We start from the raw sequence: 9,886 nt of genomic DNA on the forward strand, positions 1-9,886 counted from the left end.
GTGTGTCTTGTCTACAGTCAGGCATGGTGGTGGGAGTGTCATGGTCTGGGGCTGCATGAGTTCTGCCGGCACTGGGGGGGGCTACAGATCATTGAGGGAACCATGAATGCCAACATGTACTGTGACATACTGAAGCAGAGCATGATCCCTTTCGTAAGTGCTCCCATTCCCCTGTGCTTGTGCACATATGCAAACACATGCTGTAGTCCCACACGTATACGGTGTTCACACATGTGAGATATTGCCAAGAGCATCAGAATGAGAGCAATAATTCTAGCTCTAGACTTCCTCTGTAACACTAAACTGGTAACCTGTAAAGGCTTTAAAAGAGTCCCCTATGGAGATTTTTAATTAAGGTAGTTTGGCGGCATTAAGCACGCGTGCGCAATTTAAAACGTGACATGATAGGTATCTATTTATGCAATGTAACATCATCTTTTATATTTTACCAAACAAATTGGGTATTATAATGTGATTGTGTGCATTAAAATTCATTAACCACTTAAAGCGGAGGCCCGCCAAACTTTTTTTTTTTTTTGTTAAAGTCAGCAGCTACAAATACTGCAGCTGCTGACATTTAAAATAGGGACACTTACCTGTCCAGGGCGCCCGCAATGTCAGCACCCGAAGCCGATCTGTCCCTCGATCCTCGGATGCTGCCGCCGCCATCTTTGTTAGGGGAATCAGGAAGTGGAGCCTTCCCTACTACGCACACTGCGCATGCGCGAGTCGCGCTGAGCAATCCGAATGGTCCGTGCTGTCTTTGAGACCTGTGTGTCTCCCAGAAGACAGCGGGGGCCCGGACGGGAAGTGTCGTAGATAACCGCATACTATGGCAGGGCGGCTTTAAAGATTGGACGTACCTGTACGCCAATATGCCTGCCCTTGCCATTCTGCCGACGTACATCGGCGTGCACCGGTCGGGAACCGGTTAATTAAAAATAAAAACTTGACAGGACCGCTTAAATGTGAGATTTGGGGTCAAAAAGACCTCAGATCTCACATTTACACTAAAAACCAATAAAAAAAAATGAAATGTAATTAAAAAAAATAAAATAAAATTCCCCTTTAAGAGCATTGGGCGGAAGTGACGTTTGACGTTGCCTCCACCATCCAATGCTATGGAGCGGAGTTGGGGGTCATCTTTCCCTCACTCGGCATCCAGCCTGTGAGGGAAGAGGACCCCATCGTCTCTGCCGCTACCGACAGCTCTGGTAAATGGCGGATACGACCCGGAGTGCGGCGAGAGGGGTGGTCCTCTCCCGCCTCCCACCCCCGATAAAAGTGATATTGCGGCGAATCTGCTGCTGAGACCACTTTTATCTGAAAACTGACCACCGCTGAAGAAGAGGATACTGGGGTTATGGCAACTAGCTGCTGCCATAACAATGGTATTTCTCTTTAAACAGCCGCCGTATAATGGCGGCAGGCAGTCGGCAAGTGGTTAAAGTGTAATTTTTTTAAAAGCTGCGCCACTACCATGTGATAAAAAGAAATTGCAAAAGCCACCATGTTTTTTCACAAGGGCCTCTGCTAAAAAAAAAAAAAAATATATATATATATATATATATATATATATATATATATATATATATATATATATTTATATAGTATATAATGTTTGGTGGGGGTTCTATGTAATTTTCTAGAAAAAAAGACAAAAAGTGTCAGAAAAGGCCTAGCCTTCAAATAGATACAGTATGTATACTATTTGTATAATTGTTTTACATTCTTATTTATATTTATTTTTATTTTGGAGCCCTGCTGAAAGGGAAATGTGTGAACCTGAAATGTGTTGGCTGTTTTATGCGATCGTATTATAAATAAATAAATGCTACTGGACTCTGTTATCAGTCTGTTTTTCTTAAGTTTTGGATTTTTATTACTATATACTGAGGTTATATATTCATACTATTTGTATATGTGTTTATATGTTTTCAGCTTTTTTATTTTTATTTTGTAGCCCTGAAGAAGGGGGATTGTGTTAGAACTTGAAATGTGTTGGCTGTTTAATGTAACCGTATGTAGCGGATGACATTTGGGACCAAATGTCACACGCTTTGTAAATTTAGTTTTTACCTCGGGACCTTACAGTACTGAGGGTTAATTGTGTAGGTAAGCCTTAACACCAGTCTGGCCAGGCCATGATTGATGTTCTGCCTGGTCATGTGAGCGGTGAGGGGCACATGACAGGCGAGAACCAGGCTTGGTTGGATGTTTGGGTATGGCCCTCTCGGAGCCAATCAGTGGGAGTGCCGGGCCCGCTGAGGAGTCTGGGAGGGGGTACTTAAACATGTGTGGGTCATGTGTTCGGGGGTTCCGGAGTTGTTCGAGTGGCCCGTGTGGTCTGTTCTGGTTCCAGGACCAGGGTAGCCCCGTGAGGGGTCCCGGCCACGGGGTGTTTGATATCCCGTGGCATGTTCCTGTCAGTGGCCCCTGTTAGACCCGACTGGTCTGGGGTAGGGATCCGTCTGTTCCTGAGTCTCGGAACCGGCTGCTCCGAGGTGCAGTGACTGAGGGAGGATTCAAGGTGTCTGAGTGTGCTCTCGGCTTGGAGGGGCACCACAGCTTGTGCAAGTGACCGGGGGAGGACTCTTTGGAGGAGGGCCGTGGAGTGGCATCCTGAGAAGTGCCTGGTTACTGAGTTGGGAAGGACATTGACGAGTCCACACTTTTCCAATACCTCAAAGGAAGTGGGAAACGTTCCAGGTACAGTCGGAAAAAGGTTCCTGTTTATCTTCGGTTGATTGTTCAAGTTTTGAGTCAACGTGCTGACTACCATGATCTCTGGCTAGAGGTCTGTTCAGCCTTGAAGTACCCAGCTGCAAGTGGCTACTCTCTGGGTGGAAATAGAGACTTTGTTAAAACCTGCAGTTCAAGGTACCTGAGTTCTTCACCCTTACCCTCTCTTCCCAAAGAGACTGTGTTTTTTGAGAGTTCTACTGCAAAATAAAACCTTTTGAAAGGACTTTATCTGTGTCAGTGTACAAGTCGTTGGGTATCAACCCCGGGAACCCCTAGACGCGGAGGAGCAGGCCAGGAGAAGGTAACCGGTAAGCCCATTCAGTCAAGGCCGCCCTGCAATGGGTTGTGGCCGCTACACGTATTATAAATAGTTTAATGCTATTGGGCACCTTTATCACTGCATTTTTAAGTTGTGTATTTCTTATGTAATATTATAAAGTATTTATATATATGTATGCATTTTATATTCATTTACATATTTTTTCTATATCTAATTTAATTTTATAGCCCTGAAGAGGAGGGAATGTGTTAGAACCTGAAATGTGTTAGATATTTTATGTGACCATATTATAAATCATTAAAAGCGATCAGACTTTTTAATTTCTTGGTCTCTTGGTCCTGTTGTGAAATATAAATCTGATATTTGTAGAAAAAATGGTGACGGGGGAGGGACCTCCAGCAGATTGACGGGCTCAGCTCTGTTCCTCTGCGCTGTATGGATGGGGGTGTGTCCCTTCCCTCCAATCAGCTCTTGGAGCTCCTCTCACTGAGCTTGCAGAGTGTAACTTCAGCTCTCTGCACTTTTTTTCTGAACTCTCAGACAAGCTTTAAAATTCAGCACTTTGAACAGATGTAGAGAAGAGAAGACAATAAACATGTACAATTTATGTAGGAGGATTTGTTTCATCTGTGTATCACCTGAGGTCAGTCACTTCACTGGGTATATGGAAGGGTTCACAGACACTTTAACAAAATCTTTACATTAACAGGAACACAACAATATAAACCTGTAGGGGTCCCGACCCTTCCTTCTTGAAAAGGTTTGCACTGACTGTACCGTATAGCGCTGCTCCCATAGGAGCCACAGTATCGCTGTCTAGGTCTTCCTCACAGGCTTTGCCCGCAGTCAGGCATATAGGTTCATTCACACTTTTCTTCAATAACCAGTCTAGGGGATGTTGTTTTATGGTTTTTATTTTAAGAAAACTTGGATAGCAATGAGGGCAGTGATGGGATACTCCAAAAACAAGAGCTACCATATTTATCGGTGTATAACACGCACTAGCGTATAACACACACCCCAAGTTTAGGAGGGAAGTTTAAGGAAAAAAAAAACATTACATTTAAATGTCCATCAATGCAGCCTTATCATTGTCCATCTGCAGCCTTGTCCACCATTTCAGCCTTGTCAGTTTTATTATTTTTTTTAAATGCCACCACCGGCTCTTCTCGGCGGCTTTTGGCTGCCTTCAGCAGTTCTCTGCAGCTTTCGGCCATTCTCTGCAGCTTTTGGCCGCCGAGAACGGGCAGAAGCTGCCGAGAACGGCCAAAGGCGGCCAAAAGCCGCCGAGAAGAGCCGAAGGTGGCCAAAAGCCGTCGAGAAGAGCCAAAGGTGGCCGAAAAAGCCGCCGAGAAGAGCCAAAGGTGGCCGAAAGCTGCCAAGAAGAGCCGAAGGCAGCCGAAAGCCGCCCAGAGGCTCAGAATTGCAGGGGATTGGCATATAACACGCACCCACGATTTCCCCCTGCTTTTAAGGGGAAAAAAGTGCGTGTTATACGCCGATAAATACGGTATGTACAACTGAGATGAAGGTAAAGAGTAGCGCTAAATAATCAAACTGATGCAATACATATAAATCACTCAGTAATGTGCATCCTGAAGGAAAAGAGTGAAACTAATTCAAAAGTCCACAAATGTAACAAAATGAAATAAAATAAAAGTGTCCATCATGGAAGTGATAGAATATCTCGGTGAAGATGTCACTAGGCCATGTATACCATCACATGGAGATTTCTTTCGAGCATGTAGTATAACATATGCACGTCATGCCTCCACAGACATGCAAAGAAAAGAAAAAAAATATATGCATCAGATGCCCCAGTAGAAGTCTTATTTAGACGGAACGCGTCGGACCAGGTACACCCCTCCCCATATTGCTTGTTATGAACTGTGATCACTTTTATCCATGTTTGTTGGTTTATATGAATTAAAACCTGCCATTTTTGCCCTACACCATCGGAGCATATATTTTTTCTTTTCTTTGCATGTCTGTGGAGGAAAGTTTTTTTGGGTGCCTACTACCCTTTTAAGGGGTATTGGCCATCCTTTTCCTTGGATCTTTCGCTGATATTATTTGCCCACTGATCCACTCACACAATTGGATTTTGACGTTCGATCCATCATCATTGGTCCATTGGTTATCCTCCTGGCTGATTTCCTTTGGAGAACAGTGGGGTGCATTTCACATCTTCCACGATTCTTGTGATGGTCTGGTCCTCCTGCCGATGGTTTCAACCTATGCCTGATTGACTCGTTGTCGCTGACAGTCGGGTTCAACGATTCGGGAAAGCATGCATATGTTATACTACATGCTCGAAAGAAATCTCCATGTGATGGTATACATGACATCTTCACCAAGATATTCTGTCGCTTCCATGATGGACACTTTTATTTTATTTCATTTTGTTACATTTGCGGACTTTTGAATTAGTTTCACTCTTTTCCTTCAGAGTGCACATTACTGAGTGATTTATATATATTGCATGAGATTGATTATTTAGCGCTACTGTTTGAATTTTCGTCACATTTGTGTGTAGCTGCTTGCCTTTTTGTCTTTTTTTTGGGGTAGGCACAATTATTATTTTTACTACATATGTAAAACTGAAGACTTAGGTAGTCTTCAGAGCAAGCTATCTTGAAGTCTGGGCTTGAAACAAACAGTAGACTTCAGCTTAGTAGTAGAATTTAGAGCCACAAGAGCAAAGTCCCTTTTAGGAAGGAGTTTAGGTGGACAAAGCTCTTCGTGACATCAGCCGGTGGTCTCTTTAAATAGGCCCATGGCTGACTATGTAGTAGTTAAATACAAAGGTCCTCAAGATCTCTCAAGCGTCTGTACTCACAAATCTCATAGACAGCTAGTAGACTTCATCCAACTTCTCTTGATAACAGACAGAACTCCCCTCAGTCAGCTCCCTTTAGCTCCAGGGTCTCAGCATTCAAACGTCTCAGGTAGTCCACCTGAAGCATCACCAACATCCACTTCTGCCAGGGAGGGCAGCGTGCCCCCCAGGCTGGACTAATCCACTCTGGGAAAAGACACAGAGCTCAGTGTGCTCTGTGTACAGTTACCCAGCATTCCATCAGAGCCTGCCTCTCTGGGATAGGCCAGGGCTGTATCATTATTCCTGCTGCCATCTGCATAGCTTCACACCTATCATCCAGAATCTTCTCAAGTTCTTTAGATGCAGAGGGAGCTTTAGACCAGACTGCCAGCAGCTGAACACACTGCGCAGACCCAACTAGCAGATTATAGATTCACTGATTACAGTGAACAGACATAGGCAGGGCTTTTTTTTCTCAGAGAATAGGTGCAGGAACTCCCCCTTTCTGAGTCACCCCTTTTCTATGCCCCTACCCACCTCCAATCACCGTTTCTTGGTTCCACCCCCTACCCACCTCCCATTATTACCCTTTTAGAGAATACAGAATCAAGTATCATTTTGTGGTGATAAGTCATTTCTATGTAGATTGTTAATGATATCAAGAAAGGCAGTAAAATAGATCCCCTGTAGCCAGTATCAATAGAGCCCCCTCCAGCGACAATAGATCCCCCCCAACAACAATGGACCATCCGAAACCCCCCCCCCACACACACACACACACAATAGTATCTAGGACTGTACTACACACACTTTCAGGAGCGGACATATAATTACCTGCTTACTGACGAGCCGCCGTCATTATACAGCGGCAGGTTGTCTCTCCTGCGCGAATTGCCATAGTTGTACATCGACTCACACGGTTGCGGGCGTGCCCGCGGGTCAATCGGGCTCGATATCCACCCATAACCTGTGATCGCCTAGTACAGAGGCAGAACAGGGATCTGCCTTTGTAAACAGTCATCAGGAATAGTGATATCCCTTGCAGCCCACCCCCCCTACCGTTAGAACACACCCAGGGAACACACTTAACCCCTTGATCACCCCCTAGTATTAACCCCTTCCCTGTCAGTGTACGTTTTACATTGATCAGTGCATTTTTATAGCGTTTTTTTCAATGTAAAAATGTCACTGGTCCCCAAAAAGCTTCATTTGGGGTCTGATTTGTCCGCCGCAATGTCACAGTCCCGCTAAAAATTGCAGATCACCTCCATTAGTAGTAAAAACAATAAAATAAATGAAAGCCCCTAAATCTATTCCATAGTTTGTAGACGCGATAACTTTTGCACAAACCAAACTATATATAAGCTTATTGGGATTTCTTTTACCAAAAATATGTAGAAGAATATATATTTGCCTAAACTGATGAAGACAAAATTTATTTTCAAAATTGTCGCTATTTGTTTGTTTATAGCGCAAAAAAAACAAACAAAAAAAACAATGAGGTGCTCAAATACCACCAAAAGAAAGCTCTGTTTGTGGGGAAAAAAATAAGTAAATTTTGTTTGGGTACAATGACGCACGGCCACGCAATTGTCAGTTAAAATGACGCAGTGCCGTATCGCAAAAAAAATTGGTCGTAAAGGGGGGGGAAATCCTTCCGGGACTGAAGTGGTTAAACTATATACACAAATATTTTAGAATTTCAGAAATATGGAAGATCTGAGTGGCTTAGTGATCCTTCAACCCGGACATCAAGATGGCTACTTAGTTTCTATTTAAAAAAAAAACTTCAAAAGCTTTCTATGCTATACATTACAGTGAATATAAACCACGTCACAAGAAATATTCTTTTGTGATGTCATCACCTGATTGTGGGTAAGCTCACCGTGACTTATCAGACAGGTTGAGATCTTTAGTAATATGAGCATTGTAAAAAAAAAAAAAAAAGAAAGAAAAACAAACAAAAAATTGTTTTGTGTTGTTATAAGTACATTACATGAAAGTCCGGGGCGTGGTCAGCTGTGGTTTTTAGCTGTCACACCCATTCAGCCTTGATGGAGTGAACCAGAGGAATGATTACACTTCCACTACCATTCTCTTTATTTGGTCATAACGTTGTCAATAATTAACCCCTTTGCGTACGGAAATATGCGGCCCCCACTGGACGCATATTTGCGTATCTCCCTTTGTTCTGGAAGGGCGTCGCATGGTGTGATCCAAAACCACCCCAAATGTATTTCACTACGTCCGAAGATCACGCCCAACTTCTCATAGTTAAAGTATTTGTTACCCTAAAAAAAAAAAAACAGATTCTGTTTCCTTAACCACTTCAGCTCCAGAAGGTTTACCCCCCCCCCCCCGCCTTCCTGACCAGGCTATTTTTTTGTGGTACGGCACTGTGATAATAACTGACAATTGATCGGTTGTGCGACGTTGTACCCAAATAAAATTTATGTTTTTTTTCCCCCACAAATAGAGCTTTCTTTTGGTGGTATTTGATCACCTGTGCGTTTTAAATTTTTTGCGTTATAAACAAAAAAACACTTTTGAAAAAAAACAAAATTTTTTACTTTCTGATATAAAACATGCAATAAAAAAAATTAATTTCTTCATCAGTTTAGACCAATATGTATTCTGCTACATATTTTTGGTAAAAAAAAAAAATCCCAATAAGCGTATATTGATTGGTTTGCGCAAAACTTATCACGTCTACAAACTGTGGGATAGATTTAGGGACTTTTTTCTTATTGCTTTTAATAGTAATGGTGGTGATCGGGGATGTTTAGCGGGACTGCGACATTGCGGCAGACAAATCTGACACTGAGCGATACTTTTTGGGGACCAATGGCACCAATACAGTGATCAGTGCTAAAAAAAAAAATGCACTGACACTGTATAAATTACACTGATAGGGAAGGAGTTAACTCCAGGGGCGACCAAGGGGTTAAGTGTGTCCCTGGGAGGAGCTTTCCAACTTTGTGGGGGAAGTGGATGCACTGAAGGAAAAAAGAGATCCGTGCTTCAGCTTAGCTGAAACACAAGTCCTCTCTTTTGCTCCCTGACAGAACAGCGGTCTTCCTTGCTTACATAGGCAGACCGCTGTTCCATCTCTCCTCTGAACGATCAGCAGGTTTTGGTGGCCATCGAAGCTGCTGGACCCGCTGATTGACTCCTGATGTGTCCAATCACAGCGGGAGCAGCGCTACAACTAGACCGCCTGCGGGAAATCATGTATAGGTACGTGATTTTTGCACAGCCGGGCCGCCCTGCCGCAGTACTCTATATGTACATGGGGAAGTCCTGAAGCATGTTACACAGCATAGTGCTTGTGCTGTGTAATTTGCCCCATCTATCGCCTAAAAAATCTGTTTTAGTGTAAGTGTCTCCACAGCTCTCCTCTCTGCTCTCTCCTATCCTCTCTCCCCCTCCCCTCCCTGCTTGTCAGCTCCCTCTACTACCCAGCCCTCCCCTCCTGCTGCTATAATAACTAAACCTTAAACATAACAACCCCTCTGTAAAATAACATTGTGTGTCCCTGTGCTGTATAAAAAAAAATGCTGATTATACCTCATAGGCACTCACATGACTCCTCGGCTGATGTTAGCGGGAGTGTTTGGCCCCGCCCACTATAGCTGCCAGCCAGGGAGAGGAGAGAGCCTAGGAGTCACGTGAGCGCTGGGAGATGCTCTGATATATGGTATAATCTGCATATTTTTTGGCTTAACAACAACTTTAAGTTCAATTTTATATACATCCATCCCTATCTATTTTTCTATTTATCGATCTATTGGTGATCATGTCCCAGTTCTTGCAATTAAGTTATCTTTTTCATCTGTCTATCCACCTCACCCCTTTTTTTCAATACATATAGCAATGTGTCCTAATAACGTAAAATAACTAATGGTAAAGAATCGGCTTTCCATTGGCATAAGTAAGAAAAAATATGACTGGCCGCATTGGGCTAATAAACTTTGAAAACTTAAAGTAGAACTATAGGCAAAGAGGGTTATAACCCCTGCCAGATTATTTTTCGCCATCTG

The sequence above is a fragment of the Lithobates pipiens genome, unplaced genomic scaffold (assembly GCF_037356315.1).
Source record: "Lithobates pipiens isolate NorthernLeopardFrog02 unplaced genomic scaffold, aLitPip1_a1.2 Scaffold_22, whole genome shotgun sequence".
Lineage (NCBI taxonomy): Eukaryota > Metazoa > Chordata > Amphibia > Anura > Ranidae > Lithobates > Lithobates pipiens.